Genomic DNA, 27,041 nt, shown 5'->3' with positions numbered 1-27,041 from the left:
GAATTCTCCAAAGAAAAAACAAACTATAGAGATTTCCAAATTAAATGACATATCTCAATCACTTTTTTTGATTATCCCTTAGATTTCTGACCAATTTATTAGACTGATCTCTTATAAAGATTTACGTTGAATGTGACTTTGTATCATTTCACTATAAAAATCTTCACTATAAAAATCTGTAGGTCATTCTTGCCATATTAAGGGTGAATATAAAAGATCATTTAATGTATATAAATATGACTAATATATGAATATCCTAGTATTTTTTTTAATATCCTAGTATTTAAACATCTCTGGAGATTTTACTTTCACCTTGTGCATGTTCATCCAGGAAAATGACGAGTTCCTCTGGAGAAGACTTAGGAGAAGTTTTGAGTTCTGCCACATACCTATTCATTCATTCTAGGATATTTCCTCAAGCGTACCCCTCCTCCATTAAAAAGTTCTGAATTTAGGGACGCCTGGGTGGCTCAGTCGGTTAAGCGTCAGACTTTGGCTCAGGTCATGATCTCATGGTTCATGGGTTCGAGCCCTGTGTCTGGCTCTGTGCTGACAGCTAGCTCAGAGTCTGGAGCTGCTTCAGATTCTGTCTCCCTCTCTCTGCCCCTCCCCCGCTTATGGTCTGTCGCTCAAAAATAAACATTAAAAAAATTATAGATCTTTAAAAAAAGTTCTGCATCTATGAATTGCCACGAGTCTGGACACTGGGTGAGACAGTATGATTCCCCACTATACTGAGTTTTGCTTTTGCTAAATAGATCAAGAAAACATCTTGCTTTCCAGATCAACCAGCATCTGTTAGGCTACTGAATTTTCTGACATCCAATGGCCAATTAGCCCTCATGAGAGACTGACTTCCTACATGCTGTGACTCCATCCTGGGGTAGAGCTCCCTCACTCTACCAGACAGTAAACTGCCTTGCAGATGCCACTCTCTCAGGATCCCTTACTCACACTGACATCAAGAACGGAGTATGGCTGTCATCTTCAAAAAAAAAAAAAAAAAAAACTTAGAAAAATCTTAAAAACAAAATCTGAAAAGATCAAACTGTTTTCACGTTAACAAAATTGTGTTCCAGAACAAAATTCCAGAATATTTACTAAACTATTTATAACTAGGTGAATGTGGATGGCTCAGTCAGTTAAGCGCCCAACTTTAGCTCAGGTCATGATCTTGCAGTTTGTAAGTTCAAGCCCTGCATCGGGCTCTGTGCTGATAGCTCACAGCCTGGAGCCTGCTTCAGGTTCTGGGTCTCCCTCACTTGTGCTCTGTCTTTGTCTCTCAAAAATAGCCATTAAATTTTTAAAAATATTTATAACACTAACAATTAAACAAAAAACATGTGTCAAACTAGAAATCTTCACCAACCAAAAATATCTTTTAAAACACAGTGAAAACTTTTTTTTTTTTGGACATAGAAAAATCTGAAAGACTCATCACAGGCAAATCTGTTGTACAAGAAATTTCATCAAAGGGAGATTATGCCGGATTGAACTATGGATCTAATCAAAGCAACTGAGAACTACAATGATACATATGTGGGTCAGTGCATCAGATTTTCTGTTATTTAATATGTTTGGTACATAATTGAATATGTAAACAAAAGTTAAAATGCTGGTGGTTTATAACATATGGAAAATTATAATGCATGACAACACAGCACATAGGGAATAAAAGTAAATTATTACAATGTTCTTTTTAAGTTTTTATCTATTTATTTTTGAGAGACAAGAGAGCATGAGTTGGGGGTCAAGGGAGAGAGAGAAGGAAGGGAAGAATCCCAAACAGGCTCTGAGTGCAGAGACTGATGCAGGGCTCAAACCCATGAACTGTAAGATCACGACCTAAGCCAAAATTGAGTCAGAGGCTTAACCGACTGAGCCACCTAGGTGCCCCACCAATGTTCTTATGTTATTCATGAAAGAACATCACTAGAAAGTAAATTATAACAAGATTTACACTATAAGCACTACAAAGAAGTTTACTTCATAATAGTAAAGGGTTCAATTCCTGGAGGATATAATATTCCTAAATATTTACACATCTAATAGAACTTTAAAACAGTAAATACTAGAAGTAAACATAGAAATGCAATGAGTAAGAGATTTCAGTTCCCCTCTTTAATAATTGATAAAATGAGAAAATCAGTAGGTATATGGAAGTAAATAAAAGATTTGGACAAATCCCGTAGTCTTATTTTCACAAGATCCCTAATTTTTGAAACATGTCAGTTGACGTATAACGAAATACACTAAACGGCACATACTTAAGGTGCATAATTGTATATTTTGATATATGTGGACACCCATGACAGCGAAACCCACATTTCCCTCCTTTTCTTGGTAATTTCTCTCAGATGCCCCATCTACCCCCCCTTATCAATGAGCTTTGATTCAAGGAGGCAATCACAAGAAGAACTGCAAAACATCTCACACCACATGATAAGAGCGAGGAAGACGCTAACTGATTTGTGGGGGAGCAGCTAGAGACGTATTTAAGGAACATGGATAGCTCTGTATTCTCGGAGTGGAAAACAAGTGTCTTGTTATCCACCCAAACTTCCATCTTAAGACAGTCCCATAAACGATTTTTAAAGATATTTAAAGGAGAGAATTAATAAAGAGAATAGAGGCAACTGACTAGTCATTGTCCATGGAGTCTTGGCAAAGCGTGGCAAGGACACAATGATGCATGTGGCAGCGTGTCTGGTGGCTGCTGATAATGAAGTGAAGAAGGCAAAATCCCTTCCAGGATGTACAACCTGCATGCACACACTGGAAGCTATGTGCAGCCCCGCTACAGAATATATACTACTAAGTGACCGAAAAATGGTTCATGAAAGACCTGGAAGGAAACTGCTTTCCCCAAAAGTCTGCATAGATAGGTTTTCAAAGTCACAAGATAGAAAAACAAGCAAGTTAACCAAGATAAGTATATAAACCAGAAATAAAGGGATTTTTGTCGCCTGAATTCCTCCAATTGGTTCCTGTTACTTCTCTTCTATATCAGCAATGGATAGAGGTCATAGGTTGTTATTTAGAACAGGGACTGAAAAAAAAATGAGGTGTCTACTTGCCTCATTTCCAAATCAATAAATTCTAACCTGCTAAGAAACACTGAGGATAACCTAGCAGGGCCCGCTATTCTTCAGATAAGTTTATAGTTGAAACGTTTTTTGTTTTTGTTTTTGTTTTTTTTAAGAACTGCATTTAAATTCAGCACTGCAATCTGCTTAATAGTCTTCCCCATAAAATATGCGATGGTCATAAATACATTAACTTTTTTCAATTCATATTTATTCCTTTGAGTGCTTAAGTAGTTTTTTAAATGCTTAAGAATATTTACAAATAGGGGCACCTTGGTGGCTCAGTCGGTTAGGCATCTGACTCTGGCTCAGGTCATGATCTTGAAGGCTGTGAATTCAAGCCCCACGTTGGGATCAGGTGCTTAGAACTCAGACAAGTACCCCCTGCACTCAGAGGAGCCACCTTGTTCTTCTTAACCATCAGCTCACCAGGTGGGACTTCTACTCAGGCAGAAAGCCAGGCTCACGACACGAATTCCTTCTTTTCTTAGACAGCCACCATCCTGGGTGCCCGTTGGGCAACGTCACAAAAAGTGCTGGCTGATATATCTTGTCATTTTTATTGTTGTTTGGTGCAAGAAGGGTCCCTCCATCATAGCAGGAAGAGATGTTCTAGCACACTGAGTCCACTCCACGTTAAGGGTGACAAATGACGAGAAGACTTCTGCTTCCAGAAATACCATGGAGGTGTTTGTGTGCAAATGCACACAGATTTAAACACTGATAATGTTGCCTACTGTATACATTGAAATACAAATGTAAGAAGACATAAATGTAAGGGAAATCCTCTAGGGTCAAAAACCAGTATGTTTAAATCAAATAATTCACTACAGGGGACACAGTGAATGTCAAGCTTCTGCTGTTCCTGGTATGGAATTTGCAACTTTTAATTTTTTTTTTTTTTTTTTTAATTTTAGAGTGTGCACAAACAGGGGAAAGGGGCAGAAGGAGAGAGAGACAGACCATCTTAATCAGGCTCTCTCTCAGTGCAGAGCCAGAGGTGGGCCTTCATCTCATGACTGTGATCTCATGGCCTGAGCCGAAATCAAGAGTGGCACACGTAACCGACTGAGCCACCTAGGTGCCCCACTATGTAGTTGATTGATACTGTTCTACTGCAGGTGAAGCTGTACAAGGGACATATCCTTATTATCATAGTGTTTACTCAAACAGGCTCGTCACTTTACCATTTAAAACTTCTAGACCTGAAGTTAATACCATGGTCTGCAGTTTCACAGTCTTGGCGTACAACAGATCTACTGTATTTCCATCGATTTTCATCTACTTGTTTATCTGTATTGTTTACTCAATATAGAGCTTTGGGATTTACTCATTTTGCATGACTGTATTCTTAACTCAAGGTAGGATTCTTGTTCCTAAATTCAGGAGTAGATCTTCTCAACAGCTGCTTGGTATCTAAGAAGTTTTCATCGTCTTGTGAAAGAGTTACGTGCGAGTTTTCTTCACGAGAAATGCTGGCTACAGGCGATTTTCTCACATCCATCAATTTGCTAACAACTGAAATACGCTGTAATGTAGAAGGTAAATAGTAGTTTCATGAAAAAGTTCCCAAGGTCTCTTGTATTTGGGGGATTTAGAGCTCAACAAGAACATACCAGCTTCTAGATTTATGGACATTTTGAGGGGTGTCTGGGCAGCTCAGTGTGTTAAGCATCTAACTTGGGCTCAGGTCATGATTGTATGGTTTGTGGGTTCGAGCCCTCCATGAGGCTCTGTGCTGACAGTGTGGAGGCTGCTGGGGATCCTCTCTTTCTGCTCCTCTCCTGCTTTCTCTCCCAAAAATAAACATTGAAGAAAAAAGACATTTTGAAATAAATCACACGCTAATGATATTAGCTCGTGGAACACATCCAAATTATTTAGCCATCGTATAGCTTTTGCTTTTGTTTTAACCGCTCAGAAGTACCTGCAAGATGGGGAATCGAGGAAGACACTTAAGTGCAGATGTCAAAACACTGAACCCTAGATTTCTAAAAAAATTGAGCCTCTTTTGACTTTTCAGTTCTTGGCTGAGTCACCAGAGGTAAGAAATGCGAGACCTGAAGTCCTTTCTACAGCCTTAGCAAATCTCTTTAAACTTCCTTGAGACATGAAGAGAATTGGTAATTATTATTAATAAAGATAATTATGGTCTTCAGACTCTTTCCCAAAACTTAAACATGTTGCAATTTCTATATCGTTCAACTGTGCCGTGTTTTTCTTAAATTTCTCCAGTCTAATATAGAGGCTTGTGCTTGATAACAATTACTAGTTTTCTTTCATTTTTCTCCCCAGGAATTGGAAGGGAGGGTGTGCCCCCTTTTCTGTCAGATGTACCACTAAATCTATGCTAGAGGAAGCCTTTGTATTAAGTACTTTGCCAGGAGACACAGCCATTTTTTTTTATTTTTTAAAATAAATAGTTTATTGTCAAGTTGGTTTCCATGTAACACCCAGTGCTCATCCCCACAAGTGCCCTCCTCCGTGCCCATCTCCCCCCTCCCCCCCACATCCATCAGTCCTCAGTTTGTTCTCAGCATTCAAGAGTCTCTCATGGTTTGCCTCCCTCCCTCTCCCCCACCATTTCCCCCCTTCTTCTCCCCCTTGTTCCTCAGTTAAGTTCCTCCTAATCCTCCTATACGTGCAAACATATGGTATCTGTCCTTCTCTGCCTGACTTCTTTCACTTAGCATAACAACCTCAAGGTCCATCCATGTTGCTACGTGTGGCCAGATGTCATTCTTTCTCATTGCCATGTAGGATTCCATCGCATAGATAAACCACATTTTTCTGATCCATTTGTATTCCATTGTGTAGATGAACCACATCTTCTTGATCCATTTGCCCCCTGATGGCCAGATTTCATTCTTTCTCATTGCCATGTAGTATTCCATGGTATAGATAAACCACATCTTCTTGATCCATTCGTCCGTGGATGGACACTTAGGCTCTTTCCATGTTTTGGCTATTGTGGAGAGTGCCGCTGTGAACATTGGGGTACACGTGGCCCTGTGCATCAGCACTCCTGTATCCCTTGGGTAAATTCCTAGCAGCGCTATTGCTGGGTCCTAGGGGAGTTCTAGTGTTAATTTTTTGAGGAACCTCCACACTGTTTTCCAGAGGGGCTGCACCAGTTCACATTCCCACCAACAGTGTAGGAGGGTGCCCGTTTCTCCACATCCTCGCCAGCATCTAGAGTTCTCTGATTTGCTCATTTTAGCCACTCTGACTGGCGTGAGGTGGTATCTCAGTGTGGTTTTGATTTGTGTTTCCCTGATGAGGGATGCTGAGCATCATTTCAGACACAGCCATTTTTCTATTTGTCATCAAAATTTACCACAAGGACAAGCTCGGTTCTGTGTGGGAAACAAAAGAACACAGATTTGCTGAGTGACCCTAAAAACATCTCCCAACCTCTTGGGTGGGAACTTGCTTCTCCACGAGCTTATGACGCCCAGCACAAGGGTCTTTAGAAAAATCCCGTCCATGCAAATGAACAGAAGACCACTGTCGAAGGGATTCAACTCCTATAATTTCAGACCATTCCTACGGTGCACAAAGGAACCATAACGAAGTTACTTTTGTGGTTTTGTTCCCAGGAGGAAGTCAGATATTTCTGTAACATGTGCCCACCTGCCTCGTACAGAAGGCAACACAGGGGGCATTGTTTAGAAAGCATAAGAGCATCGACAAAGGCTTAAGCCGGAGAGGGTTCTGGTCCTAATCTTTTATTGCAGGAGCCCCTGCAGACGGTCTGTGGTCTCTTGAAACACGCGGCAATAGGTGAGGCTGGGCAGGATCTCCTCCCGCTGTCTGCGTTCGGCTTGCTTTCCAATTCTTCATCACAAGCGAAGCTCGGAGCGCCCTTCGAAAACATCAGATGTGCCGTTTCAATCACAGCTGGGCGAGGCTGTCTGATTTCCCCAACCTCATGCCCTGCGATTCATCATCAATGAAACGTTTATTTTTTTTCTCTTCTATTAAATGTCACCGAATAAAATATCACATTTAAAAGTGGTTCGTTCTATAGATGTAGGAGATATTTTATTCATATAAACGGTTGAAAAGGTGGCAGGCAGCTGGTTTCTGTTTCATGGCACACAAGACCTTCTGAATTTTAAATCCTTACAGAATCGGTCAAAATAGTAGCTAAAAGGATAGTCTTTGCAGCTAGAAGGCTTCGGGGGAAATAAAAGGAGCTGATCAACCGGACATCAGGAAGTATATAAATTCAGTACGAGGTCTGGCCGTTATGAAGATGCGTACAGATACTGAAAACTTAAGTACTTCAGGAAATGCCTTCCCTGTCTCCAGGCAGGTCCGTAGATTTACCGTCCGTAACTAATGGAGCGGCAGGTGAACACAGGATGGAAATGAAATGCAAGCCCATACGGTCTGGATTGTTTGGCACAAATGGGATTATAAGTGCATGGACTTCCAAGGGCAGAAGGGAACTGAACATTCTTCCCGACTCGTAAAAAACCTAGTCAAGACGTCTATGTATTTACAGGTATCAATGCTGGTCAATATAAAGGACAATTACTGGGGCGCCTGGGTGGCTCAGTCAGTTGAGCAACCGACTTCGGCTGAGGTCATGATCTCATGGTTGGTGGGTTCGAGCCCCGTGTCGGGCTCTGTGCTGACAGCTCGGAGCCTGGAGCCTGTTTCAGATTCTGTGTCTCCCTCACTCTCTGACCCTCCCCTGATCATGCTGTCTCTCTGTCAGAATAAAGAACATTTTAAAAAAATAAAGGACAATTACTGAATGTTTTGAAAATAGTATACCTAGCCTCCCCCTTGCCCCTGCTTTTGTTTTTAAGGAGAAGACATCTCCTGTCTGGTTCTGGACGAATGCTGGATGTGAAGAGGCAGCTCTATTGCAAGAATCCTGATTCAGACAGAACTTAGGCCAAATTAGCCGTATGTTCAGCTCCAAGGTGGCCGTGCTAGGAAAGAGCATGTGTGTGGACATTAAAAGAAAGCATTCTCCCCGTTTGCCCCCCTTTTGATTATGGCTAGCCCTGCCCAAATCAGCATGAAGAATTAGCTAATATAAAGTGACATGTGATAGACACAACCATCCCATTGCATTTCATTTAAGGGAGTCCTGAAGTTTGCTTTTCTACAGAATATGTCATCACGTCCCATTTGGATGGAATGGCAGAAGACAAATCTATGGGGACGAAGGGACAATGGTTTTTTGAGGTCATTGCTGATGAACACAAGAAATTTCACCTTGGTTCCTGGCTTCAGAAACAAACAATTCTAAAAATACACACAGTTTTGTTTGAACAACAAGCTATAACAAGCGGAGAGGATCCCACAGAAAATGTGGGCAGGGATGCTGTATGTGCAATGAATTGTGTGTTCATGTCAGGTTTCCCTCGCTCACGTGTTACAGCTCCTTATTCTTCAATACAAGGTCATACTTTTCACATTACATCATCTCAAATTGAAACTTGACAAAATAGGCTTCCCTTCTGTAATCAATATTTCATCCCAGAAAATTATATTCTCTGGCAAAAACTGAATGCTGCACTCTAAATCTTGTATTTAGAATGGGAAATATTGTAAATTGCATTCAAGTGATATAGATGGAGATGTTGATATATGCATTAATATTTTATTCGAACCCATTAAGAGATGACACGATTTCTTATTCTAGCAACAAGAGCATTTTTTATAGAAAATAAAATGTACATAGTATATATCATACTATGTACTGTATGCTATACACATTACACGCTATGTATTACATCCTATGCTATGTACTATACACTATACCACATACAATATGTAATACTGTATGTAAGGCTAGCCGCTAGTAAGTAAGTCTAGCCGCTAGTAAGTAAGTCTAGCCGCTAGTAAGTAAGTCTAGCCTAGTCGATGTTATATATACATTCTATGTGTATGTTTACTAAGTATATTTGTAACTATATACGGTATATATTTTCAATATATACAATATATATTTGCAACTTTATATAATGTTTTTAAAATATAAACAATACATATAAAATATACAATATGTTTTTATAAAATATCATATACCATGCTACATACTATATACTGTAGCATGTACTATACTACATACTATACTATGTATAATATATAATATATATATTATATAGGATGATATATACTGATATAGCATTTTTTTTTTAAATGTTTTATTTATTTCTAGGAGAGAGAGAGAGAGACAGCGTGAGCAGGGGAGGGTCAGAGAGAGAGGGAGTCACAGACTCTGAAACAGGCTCCAGGCTCCGAGCTGGCAGTCAGCACAGAGCCCGACGCGGGGCTCGAACCCACGAACCGCGAGATCATGACCCAAGCAAAAGTCGGACGCTTAACCGACTAAGCCACCCAGGCGCCCCTGATATAGCATATTTAATGTGTTTGCAACTGTATACAAGAAAACACTGTATATAATAAGCTGCCATTGCTTTTATTATTTTTTTTTTAATGTTTTTTTATTTCTGAGAGAGAGAGAAACAGCATGAGCAGGGGAGGGTCAGAGAGAGGGAGACACAGAATCTGAAACAGGCTCCAGGCTCTGAGCTGTCAGCACAGAGCCCGACGCGGGGCTCAGACCCACGAACCGTGAGATCATGACCTGAGCTGAAGTCGGATGCTTAGCCAACTGAGCCACCCAGGTGCCCCTCTTTTATTATTTCTTGAGGAGGAGGATTCTTTCCTCAAACAGGAAGTTTCATTCCTGTGGGAATACTTGAGCAGACCCACCCCAGTAAAAATCTCCAACTGGATGTGTCTGCTATTTTCCCTAATGTAAAATATTTCCAATGACCCAATTTACAGTTCAACAAAAGGTCTGAGTTGGTTCCTAACACACACACCACTCTTCCCAGCTCACATTTATACCAACTCTCTCTGGAAGACAAATTAGGGAGTGCAGTGATGTTCATATAATGAGATCTAAATGGTGGTTTCCTAGTATCTTACCCACAATTGACTGTCAGAAATATCAGCCTCCAACAATTACTTCATTCCCTAAATCCTGCCTTATCCAAACTTACTTCTGGATTCCACATTTGATTACAATATACATCACATTCTACATGGCTGTTAGTCATTTTTAGCTCCAGATTTTGACTATGTTCATAGAACATATCAGAGCAACGTGTCCAATCACCTCAGCCACCCAGATGTTACTACAGCTGGACAAAGCCATCAAAAATAACCACCAGATTTTCATTGGTCTTTATATCAAACAAAAACTATTCCCATGAAGTTAAAACTATAATCGATTTAGAATAACACACTATTTCCCAAGTAGAGTTCAATGTGAGGTCGAAGATGTTTTCTATTCCACAAAATAGATTTTTTTTAAATGTTTTTTTTTTTAATTTATTTCTAGGAGAGAGAGACAGCGTGAGCAGGGGAGGGTCAGAGAGAGAGGGAGTCACAGACTCTGAAACAGCCTCCAGGCTCTGAGCTGGCAGTCAGCACAGAGCCCGACGTGGGGCTGGAACCCACGAACCGCGATATCATGACCTAAGTGAAAGTCGGACGCTTAACCGACTAAGCCACCCAGGCGCCCCTCCACAAAATAGATCTTAAGAGCATACATCTTGGGAGGTTTTCTTTAAAAGCGTCTATTGCAACATATATCATTTCTCCCACTCACATAGTAGCAATATTCAATCAATGTTGAGGTTCAATAATTTCAATTTTTCCATTTTTTCCCATACTTCTAAAGCTTTTCAAAATAAACAAGATGGAAACCAGCATGCAAAATCAATTAAGTTGTGCACTTCATTATTAACAAATTCTAAAGGCTGCAAACAATTCGTACCTCGGGGTATAAATGTATTTCTAACCGTATACAATGAACTGTCAAAATAATTAACAGAAGTCAGTGAATCATGTAAGAAATTCTTACTGTGTAATTGCAATAAAGATCATTGGTTTGTTTCTTTAACCCATGTGAAAAGTTTGGGATCTTCAACATCATAAAGTATCAGCAGAAAAATTCTAGCAACTTTAGTCCTAATTTTTGCTTCCTCTGCAAATTAATGTTCATTTGCTGAAATTCACATTTATAAAATTTACATATTATTTTGCCACATCACATCTGTCTTTTTTGGACTTACATATTCCTAAAAAAGACTTCTAAGAATGGTAATTAATACCCTCTTATTCAATTTAAACCTTAGATATCATGTACTCAATAGCTAGCTTTTAAAAAATGACTTTGTGATTCAGAGGATGAAGTGAGTTGTAACTTATTTTATGTTCTTTAAATTATCTGTAAACATTTATACGATTTTAAAATTTGGGTAAATTTCAAATAACGTTAATTATTTTAATATTCCATCTGTGCAAGAAAATTTGCTGACATAGAAAATGGGCTATCTTTTTACAATTTGGCAATGTGTAAATTCAAACTTATGATTTATCTTATGTAAATATTATAGATCTATAAGTTACATCTTTATGTTATTTCAATTTGTTAACTGCATATATTAGCTTCCTTTTAAAACCATGTTAAAATATATTCCATTCTATGTATGACAACATTTTTCTCAGGATGGTCAACTTCTACTTAAACGTGTATTTTCCAGGGGGGCTTGGGTGGCTCAGTGGGTTAAGCATCCGACTTCCACTCAGGTCATGATCTCAATGGTTTGTGGGTTCAAGCCCCACATCGGGCTCTGTGCTGACAGCTCGGAGCCTGGAGCTGCTTCACATTCTGTGTCTCCCTCTCTTCCTGACCCTTCCCCTGCTCTCTCTCAGAAATAAACATTAAAATTTTTTTTTTAATTTAAAATATGTTTTCAGAGTATTTGGACACGTTATGTAATGCCCCAAACACCTTTTCAAAACATAACCTGAACCCTGCATCTGAATGGTTTCTCAAATAAGAATCTGGAGCACTAATTAAAACACCTGCCTAGAAATGTAGGTGTGCAGCTTCGTGGTCATTCCACTGAGATAAACTAAAAGTGAATTCACAACAAGGTCATGATTTTCTTTTTTGAAAGTCTGAAAGAGGTTTTTCTTTACACATTTCCTGAGTAATAAAAATGTTCAGACAGTAGACTTAAGAATAAAGCATAAAAGAATAATGTAAAGTTACAGAGCACGGTCTCTTGGGATTCACATGGATGCCTGAAGGACTTCTCTAGATTGCGGAAGGTCATGATTTTAAGCTACTGGATGTTCCTGAGGGCACTCGATGTCTCTGCACATACCAGGCTCCTAACTCTCAAGGAGAGTACCTTCTTGAGTTAAGAGTTTGCTGCAACCGTAGGAGTGTTTGCTTTGAAGTAATTTCTTTCATTAACCTCGTGAAGATAATCCAACGTCCTGCTGTGGAGGTCAAAGCACTTCAAGGAAACGCAAACATGAACACCAAGACCCCGTGTTAGTGGGTTGCGGAGAGACGATAGGTGTGGAGGGAAACGGGGTGGAAATGAAGTAAACATTTCCTGCTACTTGGTAAGGCTACCTACGTGACAGCTCAGGGTGTCTGTGCTTCTATCTGCTGCAAATAAGTCTCCTTCATAATTTTCCTGACTCTTCTAGGCACGAAGACTTGAAGACTTTGTACAGTTCTGATAGCATCTCATCCCGTAACCAAGGGAACTAAAAGCTGACGGTTTTAATTTTAGCGAATTGCCTCTTTTCCCCTTTCCCCAGGTACTCCATGATTGCTGTTCTTTCATTCACAGTTCTGTCTCGGTCATTGGATAAAACTGGGAAATGTCATAAGCTCATTGTATCTACATTTTAGTGCATAGGTTTATTTATTTATTTCAGTTCTCTTTAAACATCCCATGTTTTAAGAAAAAAGGGACGGGGGCAAGAAATGGTCCTGAAGATTTTTTCTCCACTGTGTAATTCAAATATTTTCAGTGAGGATTAAATAGGTCTTGTGTGTACGTGTGTATTTTTTGAGCAAGGAATTGATCCTTTGAAGGCTAGAAGATTACAGAGTAAACTTGATTATCCTAAATTGGCTGAAAATGGTTGCAACGCTACACAAATGGGTGAATTTAACTATTAAGATGCCCAAAGGTATGGTCTATACAGATTGGCAGATGTTGAAAAGAGTTTGATCAAATTTGGAATAATCACAGATTACAAAGGAAACAGAAGTTGAGAAATTATCTGACACTGGAAATTAGTCAATGAACGAGAAGAGAAGAGGTAGACGAAACAGCCTGTCTACTAACATGTAGCTCAAGGTAAAGAGAAGTCATTTGAGAACAAATTGCAACAGCAGACAATCTAATGACCGTAAAGAGCACAGATCTGCCAAATCAATGTCCAGGTTTTTCCCTGAAAATCTGATGAGGAGGAAGTCTCCCACATCCTGGAGGTGGCCTACTGTGACTGAGTAGGTCTTCCTGCTTGGGGACACCCTGCTTCTTCTTATTTCCTGCAGGAGAAAGGATTCCAGCCCCCCCCCCCCCCGCCCCCAGAAAAAACAATCTAATCACCCTACGCATAACCACAACTCAAATTATTTGAAAAGATGATACCTAGGTCCCCATTTTACCAGACTCAATATCTCTGCGCCCCCCCCGCCCCCCAGCATGGTTCACATAGGAGAGGGTTACCACTAACCAAGAGGCATTTCTGTAAGGAGATTCTCGCATCTGACTCCTTAACACTGCGCTTTGGGAAAAAAGCCCAGCAAATCTATGTGCACTACATCCCTAAGCCAATTACGAGTTATGTTTTTTCCTATAGTTATGTTAAATATTTCTGGACTTAAGTGCATATCTCAATAGTTAAGTTTTAATCCTCATGTGCAGATGAATGCCCAAATATTGCCCCTGGCTCCTGACATTGGTGATCAATTTTGCTTTTGCTCATCAACACTCAATGACATGTTGGTCAGCAAACTGAGCAGCTTATGGATGAAGACATAAATTGGTGCCAAGAATTATAGTGTCAACCTTACAAATACCTAAAATCATGGAAGCAGCTTTGGAATTGGTTAATGGACAGAGGCTGGGAGAATCCAGAGATATATGCTTGAAAGAGCCCATGTTGCCAAGACTGGATATATCAAGGTCAATCTAAAGAAGACTCAAAGAGGGCCGCCTGGGTGGTTCAGTCGTTTGTGCGTCCAACTTTGTCTCAGGTCATGATCTCACAGCTTGTGGGTCCAAGCCCCACGTCGGGCTCTGTGTTGACAGCTAGCTCAGAGCCTGGAGCCTGCCTCAGATTCTGTGACTCTCTCTCTCTCTCTCTCTGACCCTCCTCTGCTCACGCTGTTTCTTATCTCTCAGAGTAAAAGACATTTAAAATTTTTAAACAATTTTTAAATTTAAGAAAATAAAGAAGACTCAAAGGAAGAAGAGTGGGAAAGAGCCACCTTCTGAGTGAATCCCTAAGGGGCTATAAGCAGATAATAGTAGGATTACGGACACCAACGCCATTCTGATGAGGTCTCAGACAGAAACGAGGACCTGTTCGTGGACACTGGAGGAAAAGTGATTCTTGCTACAAAGTGGCCAAGAATTTGGCTAAACAGAGTTCTTGCCCTAGCGTGTTGGGAAAAGTAGACCTTTTGAGTGACAACATTGGATGTCAACACTTGTTTCAAAAAGAGCTTCAGCTGAAGGAGCAGCCTGTGTCCATCGAAACCCTTAGCAGAAGATGGGGAACAAATCATTTCAAGATGGCTCAAAAATGAAACAGAACTCAAAGATCTGGAAAGTTCTCAGCTGCTCCCTACCAAAGGGAATGGATGGGAAAACTTGTTGGGGAGAGAACCAGGGAACAAGTGATCAGGTGACCGACAGCTGTCTAAACAGAGGCCAAGACTCTTGTCCAAGATGGCGGAAGCTTGACCATGAAGGCGACTGAGAGGTCATCAAAGCTGCTCTTCCCACAGGGAGGCTCAGGGAGCCCGGCCAAGCAGGGGAGGGGGGAGAGCACAGGGTGGCATTTATTGATTGCTCACACTGCAGCTCCGGCAGGCACAGGTCTGGAGAGCAGAGCACAGCACCAAAGAGCATGAGTCTCCAGCCTTAAGGTCGAGTGGAATTAGCCCCATTGGGTTTGAGCCTTGGCTCAGGACCCGTTACCTTCATTCATTCTTCTTAGTCCCTTTTGGGATGGGAAGGTCCAACCTACGTCTGCCCGACCACCTTGTTTTGCAAACACTCAGTCTGATCTCCCAGGTTCACAGCCGGGGAGGAAGGTGCCTCAGGATAAACGTTACGTGGACCCTCACCCAGACCCGATTCAAATGTTTAAGATACAGAATGAAAATAGTTTTCAGAGTCAAAAAAAAGAGAACACCTTAAAAATAACCATTTCTTTTTGGATTTTTTTTTATAAATATTAATATTCTGCCCTGGCAGGATCCACCACCACCTGCCATTTATAACATGTCAAATGAGTCCTAATACAAGTGCTTTTAATAGGAATAGACTTCCAGGATCTTGCTCTAAACTAAATCTTTAGATGAAAATTCACAGCTGGTAGGCCTGCTGCCACCATTACGAATTATAGTTATTGAGTCCCGCAGTCATTATAATTAAATCCCAGTAATCAATGTTGACGGAGTGTCACTGCCCATATGGTAAGGTACCGTTTTACTAGATTAGTGACACCATCACTAAGATGTAAGGAATATTAAAAACTTCCGGCATGGAAACCTTTCTGCTCCCCTGAATCACGTGCAATACTTCATAATGTAATTCCTCGTATTAAAATATCCCAAGACATTGTTCTGTATTTAGGGAAAACTGGGTGATCATGGCGGAGGTTTCCTTCCCATAAAGACTTAAAAAAATTCAAAGCCCGGGTCTGTGCATTATTGGGTGAAAATGCATTTTTAACAGGTTTGGTTGAAGACACAGTACATCACGGAACGTCTGTTTGTTGCAAAGAAAATCAAAGTTCATTAAAAGCAAATGGGAATTTCAGCACCGACAGTCAAGCCCGTAGTCTCTCTCCTGGTCTCCAAGAGGAGTCCTTCAGACTTTCCTTCTGACCTTGACACCCTTCTGCATCCGCCCGACTCCTTCCCAGGTCATGAAATTAATCTACAAAACTCAGACTCTCTACAGAAAACCAACAGTTAACTCTTGCCAGCAAGTTTCTCATCTGCCTTTTGCTTTCCATTGTTATGGTCACCAATTAGCACAGACTGCAGAGCTTAGGAGAAAACATGTCATCTTTCTGTGCTGGAGTCCAAACCCAGGCAGGGAGAGAGGGGGTCAAGTTGTCAGCAATGGGCCCTTTCTTTCTGGAGGCTCCAGGGAGGGTCTGTTTCCCGCCCAATTCCAGCCTCTAGAAGCTCTTGCCTGCTTTCTCTCAAGGCCCAAGGCTTGCAATGCAAAGAGGCTAAAGTGGACCCAACTCCTAACTTTTTCAATGCCTTCAATTAAGAATTGGAAACATGGAAAATAAAACTCTGCCTTCATACAAACATCACGATCATTTGCAAAGGAAACGAACGTTCACGTGGCAGAAAAACTACATGAACTCACAACAGCTTGCGACACTGAGAATCGAGTGGAGCTCTGCAGGGAACGCTTGGCTTTTCTGCATTTTGTAACATGTCCATTGTATCCCAGCCCCAGCTTCAGGGGTCAGGGGTCACCTGGAAGTCTACCCCCGCACTAACACGAATGTTTTAATAACCTGGGAAATGCAGCACCATCATTGAAAACCCCTGATGAGACCAAGCCAGGTCAGCCTTGCAAAATGCAAATGTAAGTTTGCAAAAAAAACAAAAAACAAAAAACAAAAAAGCCCAAAAACCCAAAAACCCCACCATCAGGGGAATGCGCAGTGGAGTCCTTTGGAGAACACACTATACCGACCCAATTGACACAAATATTCTACAAACAACTAAAATTGATCGTCTTCTTGGGCACGTAAAAGCAAAAACTTGGATTGCCTTTCACATCAGCACTTATAAGAACTTTATTTAGATCAGGACCCACTGTTGCTGCCGTTAAGACTTGAGACAGATGAGGTACATGCACAGCTTCCTTAAATTTTTATTTTTTTATTTTTTTTATTTCTAGGGGAGAGAGAGAGAGAGAGACAGCGTGAGCAGGGGAGGGTCAGAGAGAGAGAGAGAGTCACAGACTGAAACAGGCTCCAGGCTCTGAGCTGGCAGTCAGCACAGAGCCCCACGCGGGGCTCGAACCCACGAACTGCGAGATCATGACCTAAGCGAAAGTCCGACTGCTTAACTGACTGAGCCACCCAGGCACCCCATTCCGTAAGTTATTGATTCTTCCTTCCTCTCAAACCCGTAACCACTGGCCCCACACAAGAGTCTGCAAGAGAGCCCTTCCGCCCCCTTCCTTCCGCCGGGGGGGGCGGGGGCCGCGGCCCTTCCGCTGGGGGTTTTAGTCCCTTGTGTAGACAATAGTCAATAGCTGAGTAGACACCTATCTTGAGTACAAATAATCACAAATGTAGGTGTTATTCTAGAATGTAAAACCACCAGATTTAAAGTCAATGTTTTCCAACTTCAATTGTGTGATCAGGAGAGAAAGTGGAGAAGTAAAACCTGAGCAGAAAAAATCTGGAAATGAAGTAGCTTACATGCAAATAAGTCAGGAATCAAATAGGGTATCACTTTTCCGGATTGAAGGAGAAGTAAAAAATAAAAAGGAAAGAAAAAAAAAATGTGAGAGGTGCAGCCCATGCTGTGCCTTGAGGGAAATTCCAAGCAGTCAACACTTCTGAGCAATGAGGATGATGAGTAATTACGACTTACACCGAAGAAATTCCTGCAGTTGCAAGAAGTAGAGAAAGATCAAGACAATGAAAAGGTGTTTTGTTGCAATATTGGTCTGCGGTCAGAACTCACAGGATCACCAGCAACAACAAACAAGCATCACCAAAGGTAGCATGTCTGGTCTCAGGGAATGTTAGGGTCCTTATGCTAACATATTGCATCAATTTGAAATGCACACATTATTTCGAGTACACGAACCACCAATACTCAAGAAAAATACAAGGTTAGTATAAAAAAAAAACCCCACAAAAAACTCGAATTCATAGTTAAGATAGAATACACCAACCAGTTTTTACTGGAACTATCAAGTTACTGGTGCATTGTATCAAGTATTTAATGACCAGACATTCTATCAAACGACTGGTGAATTCTATCAAATATTTAAGGAGAAGATATTCCTATCTTACCCTAGCATAACACGGGAAAGGAAGGTGTATTTTCCCAGTAATTCTAGGAGGTTCAGATCACCAGGGTAACCAGAGGAAACAAATGTTCCACAGGACTCCACACACCAGTGTCCCGCATGACAAAATATAAAAGTCTTTAGTAGTGCATTAGAAGATATAAATCCAGCCACATGTAAATGTTAATACATCAGGATCAAAGGATATCTAGGCCAGGTATGCAAAGGTAGCCTGGCTTTTAAACACACACACACACACACACACACACTCACCCCTCTCTCCAAGCCCCCCCACCACCTACGACCCACACAACCAAAAATTAAAAAAAAAATCCCATCCACAAGCACCACCACAGCAACAAAAAACAAACCAACATATGAACCCAAGAGATTATGATCTATAGAAAATCAGACAAGGCGTTTCAAAAAAGATGCCACATCCAATCTTGATAAAAATTCTCAGCTAACTACGAACACAAGAGGCCTGACTCAGCCTTTACAAACAGCATCGAAGAAAAATCTACAGCTATATATATAAAACTGGCAAGTGATCATTATCCCCAGTATCAGAAAAGCAAGGCCATGGTACCTTCTCTTGCCTCCTCAGAGGTAAACTAGAATTCTTAGCCAGTATAACTGGCCATCAAAAATTAAAGCCATGCAGATTAGAAAGGAAGGGGGAAAAAAAAAAAAAAAGGATCAGCCTTGCTTTGCAGAGGACGTTCATGTCTGCATTGATAACCCTGTAACTAAATGTTCTCGAATAAAATGTTCTAGAACAAAGGAATTTATCAATTAAACTGGCCATCCATTCAATACAAAAAATTCGACTGGATTTATATATACTAACAATGAATGATTGTCTAGGGGGCAAGCACAGACTGCCCCAAAACAGGCCACTTTGGCATAATGAGGGTTTTCAATAAAAGTTACAGAATGGACAGGCTGTCCAGGGACAGGGAGACCCGCCCCCTGAAAGCAGGAAATCATCTCCCACGTGAAAGACATCCCCCATGTCCAGGGAGGTAAGGATCTCAGTACCACCAGTGATGTGAAATTTAAAGCCAGAAAGGATAAATGAACGGGTGTTAACTGGTTACATTTTACCAATTTATATCCCAGCCCAAATTCGGCTTAGAATTCCTCACTAATTGAAGTTCTAAGTTATTTGTCTTGTCAATTCCTCATGGATTTACTGTCCAATAAGTAGAAGAACTTCCCGGTTTGGTCATTTTACATCTCAATTTCATTATTGGGTGTGTGTACGTGTTTAACTTTGGTTTTGCTTCTGTTAATCTGTCTCATTTAATTCTTTGTCCAGTTGGAAAACCTTGAGGGGTAGAGAGGAGTTTCCCCTTCTCTTCAACTGGAAATTAAAATTTAAAGAAAATCACTTTTAATAGCACAAAACATGCCCTGTTAAAGCACAGAACAAAATATGTGCAAGATTAGCATGCTGGCATAAACAGATTCATGAGCAAGATTCAAGTATTGGCCAGAAGTCTGTTCTCGAAGTGATCTCTGGGTTTAGTACAGTCCCAAACAATTCACAATAAGGGTTTTGGAGAAACTGATAGCGGTTCCTAAAATTTATATGTGAAAGCAGTACGCTGAAATAGACTCACATATATTAATTGATGTTTTGATACAAGTGAGGCAGGAAGGAAAGGAATTTCAGGAGACACGTGGACCACAGTCAAGCCATTTAGGTTTGCAGGCTGACCCTTAACGTAAAAGTCAGCAGATCATACGAATCACAAGATCCCCCTCCCTGTGGCAGGAAAAGTCACAAAAATCCAGATGTTCTTAAAATTGCTCCTTGTGGGTAATTCCACAATACTACAACTATGGAAAACGTACCCAAGGTAAACAATCAACCCAAGGTCAAACAGTACCCTTCCCTGAAAGGTTAGGGCATTAAAAACATCAACACCCCGGGGCGCCTGGGTGGCTTAGTCGGTTAGGCGTCCGACTTTCGCTTGGGTCATGATCTCGCGGTTCGTGGGTTCGAGCCCCGCGTGGGGCTCTGTGCTGACTGCCAGCTCAGAGCCTGGAGCCTGTTTCAGAGTCTGTGTCTCCCTCTCTCTCTGACCCTCCCCTGTTCGCGCTGTCTCTCTCTATCCTAGAAATAAAATTTAAAAAAAATATATTAAAATAAAAAAAATAAAATAAATAAAAACATCAACACCCCAAAACCTGTAAAACCCTTACAGGGAAAGGGGATCCTCTTCCTCACCCGGGAGGAGGCACGGACGCTCTGTGAGGTAGCTCCTGTCTTACTTCCAGACTTGAAGAATCTTTCTCCCTTTGTCTAAGTGTTTCCTCTTGGAGTCTTGGACAACGCCAAGAACCTTATTGCTGAAGCGCCTCAGCCCATGTGGCTTCACAAACCTCCAGGTAATTCAGAGGAGAGTCTTAACAACTGGTACTTGAACTGCACATCTATGTACAAAATAATAATCATCGCAACTCGATGCGTTTCTCGGACTAGATTAAAAAATCAAATCTCTAGGTGTTCTAGATGGAAATGGAAACCTCAAAACTCCTGGAAGACAATTTGGAAGACTTTTCACAACTTTTGCTCAGCAACCATTTCTTAGAACACCAGAAATGGGCTGTAGAACATAGAATGTATTTATTGAAATTTATCAAAGAACTGATTTTTAAAGGAAATTGTGAAGAAAAGGAGAAGACGGGCAGCAGACTTGCAAATCACACACGTGATAAAGGACTGAAATACAGAATATAAAAAGAACGCTCAATGTAGTAGTAAGGGAAAATACAGTTCTGTCCTCCCCAAAATTGCACATATTTGAACACTTTACCAAGAAGGTATTTGGGTAGCCAATAAAGAAAAAACCTGTCTGCACTGGAGATTTCTAAGTTAAAACCACATCAGCTTACAATGCACCTCTGCTACAAGAGATAAAAAGAACAATGGGAAATGTCAAGTGCTGGTGAGGATGTAGATCCACTGGAATGATCTTGCATTGTTGGTAGAAAGGGATACACCGTTACTGACCACTTTAAACGAAGAGTTTGGCAATTTCTTACACAATTTAACCTACTTATACCGCCATCAATCCGATTTCAGGAATTCGATCAAAAGGCAAGAAAGCTGTGCACATAGACACCTCGACATGAAGGTTTCTATCAAGTTTATTTATAATCACCAAGAATGGGGAAAAATCCAAATATCCATCAACCTGTAAAGGGATTATCATATCGTAGTGGAGAGTAACAGAACAGGTCACCCCCAAAACATGCCTCCTGGGCACAAGAATTATTTCGAGCTGGTGATTTTTAATTTTTTTAATGTTTTATTTATTTCTGAGAGAGAGACAGCATGAGCAGGGGAGGGTCAGAGAGAGGTAGACACAGAATCTGAAAGAGGCTCCAGGCTCTGAGCTGTCAGCACAGAGCCCGACACGGGGCTCGAACCCACGAACCATGAGTTCCTGACCTGAGCTGAAGTCAGATGCTCAATGGACTGAGCCCCCCAGGCGCCCCTTGAGCTGGTGATTTTTTTAATATTTTTTATTTATTTCTAGGACAGAGAGAGAGAGACAGCGTGAGCAGGGGAGGGTCAGAGAGAGGGAGACAGACTCTGAAACAGGCTCCAGGCCCTGAGCTGGCAGTCAGCACAGAGCCCGACACGGGGCTCGAACCCACGAACCGCGAGATCATGACCTAAGCGAAAGTCAGACGCTTAACCGACTAAGCCACCCAGTCGCCCCTTGAGCTGGTGATTTTTAAAGAAACTGCATACACAGGTAAAGTTCTGAAAACCAAGAAGCTGCCATATTGGAAGGGGCATTTACATTTGTAAAGAAGAAGGTCTTTTTCTATAGGAGGAAGAGACAGATGCCTCTAAATCTGAAGAAACTTATCAGAGAAAGAGCTAGATTTACATCTGAATAGCCATACCCATGTCCAATATGTAGACTGTCCATCATCCCATAACTGGCCCACCAGACCTAACCCTCCATCCTTCTTTTGTCTTTAGCCGAAGATGGTACTTAAAATGGTTGTTTGGGGGCATTTCAGAGAGTTTTGTTGTTTTTCTGGGTATCTCCCATGTATACCTCTTGTATTCGTCCGTTCCTTTCTCTATTAGTCTGTCCTTTACTACAGACCTATTACTACATCTCAGCCAGGAGCCTGAAAAGTCAAAGGAAAGGTATCTTTTCCTTAACCAGACTACTCCATCATTTCCATGGAACATTCCTCAGCAATACACAAACCGGCTACTGATCTATCTAACGATATGGATTGATCTAAGATATTATGCTAGGTGACAGAGACTTAAAAAGCAAATATTGTAGGATTTCATTTATGGGGCATTCTGGAAAAAAACAAACAAACTGGAAGAGAAACATTTATGAGTGCCCATTTCTGGGGCTGGAGGAATGGGTAACAAGTATTTCGGCTGTAGTGAGAATGTGATGAACACTAGAATTCTTAGATGAAGCTCTTCCTAAATTGGTAGGTTGTTACTGTACATATATTGTACTTGTTTTTTAGAGAAAGAACACGAACAGGGAAGGGGAAGAGGGAGGGAGAAACTTAAAGAAGTTCCCTCAGTGCCTGAGTCCAACACAAGGCTCAATCCCAGGACCTTGGGATCATGATCTGAGCCGAAATCAGGAGTTGCATGTTCAACCAACAGAGCCACCCAGTCACCTCAATAAATCTGCCTTTATAGCAAGTATGTTTGCAATCATGCAGTTAAGACCTTATGTGAGGACAAAAATGCAGCTCCAATGAGATGCACTGAATTTCTGCCTTTTCAGCAACTCCAGGAATGAGAGAGTTAGAGCGGGAATGGAATTCAGACACTATTTTTTTTAAGCAACATTTACTTACTATTTTAAGCTCTATGCTCAATGTGGGGCTTGAACTCACAACCCCAAGATCAGGAGTCACATGCTCTACCAACTGAGCCAGCCAAGCACCCTTCAAACACTGCTAACACTGTTAGCACTCTTTAAACCTAACACCCTTCAAACCTAACACCCTTCAAACACCGTTTCAAACCCTTCAAACACTGTTTTGACCGCAACTTTCAACACTCAAAACTGGCATCGTTCAATAATGCTCTCCAGGAGCTGAGCATTATAATAACTAGACTTCATTGATTAGTTTTAGCAATATCTCTGGTTTATTATTTTGGGGTTCCCTATTCATAGAGGCAGAATCTCTTTAATTTGATGTAATTTTTAAAAAAAAATTTTTTTTTAATGTTTTATTTATTTCTAGGAGAGAGAGAGAGAGAGAGAGACAGCGTGAGCAGGGGAGGGTCAGAGAGAGAAGGAGTCACAGACTGAAACAGGCTCCAGGCTCCGAGCTGGCAGTCAGCACAAGGCCCGACGCGGGGCTCGAACCCACGAACCGCGAGATCATGACCTAAGCGAAAGTCAGACGCTTAACCGACTAAGCCACCCAGGCGCCCCTAATTTGATGTAATTTTTAAATTCAAAATAAATATCTACTTTTAGGGTACTTGGGTGGCTAAGTTCAACTCTTGGTCTCAGCTCAGGTCATGATCTCACAGTTTGTGGGTTCCAGCCTTGCATCAGGCTCTGTGGGGGAAGCATGGAGTCTGCTTGGGATGCTCTCTCTTCCCGGTCTTTACCTCCCCACTCATGCTCTTGCTCAAAAATAAACACCAAAAACAATATTTTACTTGATAGTCCTTTACATTTGATTCTGAAACCGTTCTGTGAGGTAGGCACCATTTATCATTTCAGTAGGATAGTGTAGGGCAATGACCTTGGTCACCCCAAAATTGGTCTTTGGCAGATGCATTATTTCAGGCTGACTGCTTTTAAGCAGCATTAAGGCTCACACATTCCCTTTGACCTTCCTCTTAACGACCTGGAAAAATTTAGACAGAAGACCTGCTGCAGGAAAGAGCCATCACCTCAGAGAACCACAGTAGAATAGCAACCAGGTGTGGTACATGGAGACACCACCCCCCCCCCCAGAAAGTCAGTCTTGGAAAATTCCTATGTCCCATCACTTCCAGATGGCCCAGCAAACATTCCCCAAACATTCCCTGCCTTTTGCCTTCCTCCCCTTTGAGATGGTAGAACATAACCACTTCTCAGCTCAGCATGGCCTTCAAGGCTCAGTAGCCCAGCTGCCTGGCTGCCTCCTATTCTTACACACATACACAATCAAGTTTGATTTTTTCCTGTTCACGGTCTCGTATCGATTCTTAGACCAATGAAACCTTGAGGTGTAGAAGAAAAATTTTCCCTTACAGTGGGGAAACACAGAAATCCAAAGGAAGCAATTTAACTCAGGTGACGAGAAGTTAAAGCTACAATCCATCTCCGGGTTTTCGTATCATACGTGCTCTCCAACACCCCACCGTTTATTAATGCTTTCAATCTCTGAAAAGGCAGTGCATCACACATTCCCAGAACACAGCTGCATTTGCAGGCGGGCACCCACAGGTGATCGCGGTCGGTGATTGCCTACCACGATTTTCTTGGAGGAAGCTAATGACAGTCAATACAAATTAGAGCAATTTCCTCAGGATGAGAAATTAACCTGCTAGACTCTTGCCAACGAGGAGGGGCTCAGGGGTGGTTACACATTGTGAAGAACCCAAATCTTCGAGACATTAAAAATAGGCTGCAGTAATTGGGGAGCGGCGTCGGCTGCCCCTCCTGCTTACCCTGGCAGAGTCTGGAGCTGTTTATTCAACTCATTACCCTAAATGCACAGAGTTGCAATTATTTAGATATAAAAGTTGTAGAGGCTGAGTCACATGTGTACGGTTTGCTGTTTTCATGTTAAAAAGGCAAGCATCAAGCTATGTTTATTCCATTCAATATAGTCCCCTGTAGAGCTCTTGCAGAAAACAGCCTAGTGGGAACCCGGTGAACAGAGCTAGGACCCGAGGAAGTATGGAGAGCAAGAAAATGCTGTCTAAATCAATGATAGAGAAGCACAACATATATACAGAATGTTGAAGCCATAAGAATAGGGCAGAAAACTACCACCTATTAAATATTGTAATGATCTCTTTATGCAAGTTTCTCCACTGAGCTTGGATTTCTTGATGGAAAGTTTTTTTTTTGTTTTTTTTCCCAATCCCAAGCCTGCTGCACAGAGGTTCAGAGAAATTGGAAGAAAGTGGAAGAAATCAGAATGAAGAGAGGAAAAGACAGAGGGGAAGGAAAGAAAGAAGGAAATTCAGTAGGCTGGGCATTAACTGGGCATTGGAGGGTTAGTGAAGGTGTCAGAGAGGGAGCACTTAGACTGTGGCTTATGATACCAGCTGAGCTGCTCTTGGAGCAAGGAGGGATGAAGAACACCGGAGCAAATCAACCTCGATCTCAGGAGGAAAGAATACCATTTGGCTTGATGTACGATGGAAAGAAATCCTGAGCCAGTGCAGCAAGGCATGGCTTTCGAACCCTGGCCGTAGCATCTTGCACAACCAGGCATGGATAAAAACAAGTATGTGCCAGGAGGATCACTACAGCTTTCAGACTTGGAGCTGTTTGGGGCTGGACATGTTTTAGGAAGAAGGAAATCAGGAGTCCACTGCCCATGGTCGATTTTGGCATCCCTGTTATATTCATTCTCATTTGTGGAGGGCCAAGTAACGGAAGCCGCCTACTCAACCTCTCTTCCTAGTTGTACGAATCCTGCAGTGAAAGAAGGCATCCGGTCAATGCCAGACTTGCCTCTGACACATGCTTTCTGAAGCTCCCGGACCATAGGACTCAAATGCCTAGAACCTGGGTTGATGGTAACTGCCAGCATCCTAGCCTCCTGGAAAGAGAAACTGAAAGAGGATCCTGGTACACGCACCGGTTGATAATGGACTCCCAGGTGGAAAGGCGATGGGGCAAGGGTAAGGCAGGAAGACAGCGAAGCAAAGGCATAGTCACACCTGCAGATAATCTTTACCTGCAGCCACAGGAAACCCGAGTCTTTTAGAGTTCCTCTTCCCAACGTGGAGGGGCCCCCTGTACTCAATGCCAAGCAATTTTTGGACACCACTAGGGTGTCCTACATTTCAACTCAATTTTGACACTATCTTCCCAGAGAGAGTGTCCGGTTCCACAAGGTAAGACTCAATCCTGTAAGCCTGCACCTACCCCCACTTCAGACGCCGGTCCTAAACCTCGGATTGTTTCCTGTGCTCCTGACCAGATGATTATAGATTGAAGGTTCCAACAACCTCTCTTAGGTTCACTTAACTTGCTAGAGTGGCTCACAGATTTCATAAAAAACACTTACCTACATTCACCAGCGCATTACAGGACAGGACAGGATATAGGATATGAATCAAGAGGCATCTGTAGAAATTCATAGGGCAAGGTCCAGAACAAATGAGGGCCTATCCCCATGGTGCTTGGGGTCTGGCTCAATGACAGCGTACAAAAGCATCCTGGCTCCCCCACCAAGCGTCCAAAAGCACTCATCTCTGCTTTTTATAGAGGCTCCACTGCATAGCTGTGATTGACTAAGTCGCTGACCATTGGCTGACTTAACCACTAGCCTAGGTCAGGGGGTGGGACTGAATGTTCTAACCCTCTAATCACCTGGGTGGTCCTCATGGCTACCAACCCTGCCCTTGGGGGGGGTGGTATCTAAAGGTCACCTTCATTAATAAGACACCCATTCATCTTATGGCTCTGCAGTGGTCTCAGGAACCATGGAGGAATATGAAATATAACAAGCAGTGTGCTTTAGTCTTGTAATAAACAAATATGTATTTCTTTTAAATTGTTATATCACTCTGAAGGTCACCGGTTCTCAGACCAAACAAACTTCAGACACCTGG

The 27,041-nt window shown here is 41.7% G+C and overlaps 1 non-coding gene across 1 annotated transcript; it reads right to left on the bottom strand.

Moving 5' to 3' along the window:
- Positions 1 to 23,112: 23,112 nt before the first annotated feature.
- On the bottom strand, positions 23,113 to 23,185 carry TRNAR-CCU. The gene has a single exon. It is a non-coding gene; the product is annotated as a tRNA-Arg (tRNA).
- Between the last annotated feature and the right edge of the window lie 3,856 nt (positions 23,186 to 27,041).

The sequence above is a fragment of the Hyaena hyaena genome, unplaced genomic scaffold (assembly GCF_003009895.1).
Source record: "Hyaena hyaena isolate Hyena2069 unplaced genomic scaffold, ASM300989v1 scaffold_142, whole genome shotgun sequence".
NCBI classification, from domain to species: domain Eukaryota; kingdom Metazoa; phylum Chordata; class Mammalia; order Carnivora; family Hyaenidae; genus Hyaena; species Hyaena hyaena.
The sequence above is the reverse complement of the archived record's forward strand: the minus strand, read 5'-3'. Positions and strand labels throughout refer to the sequence as shown.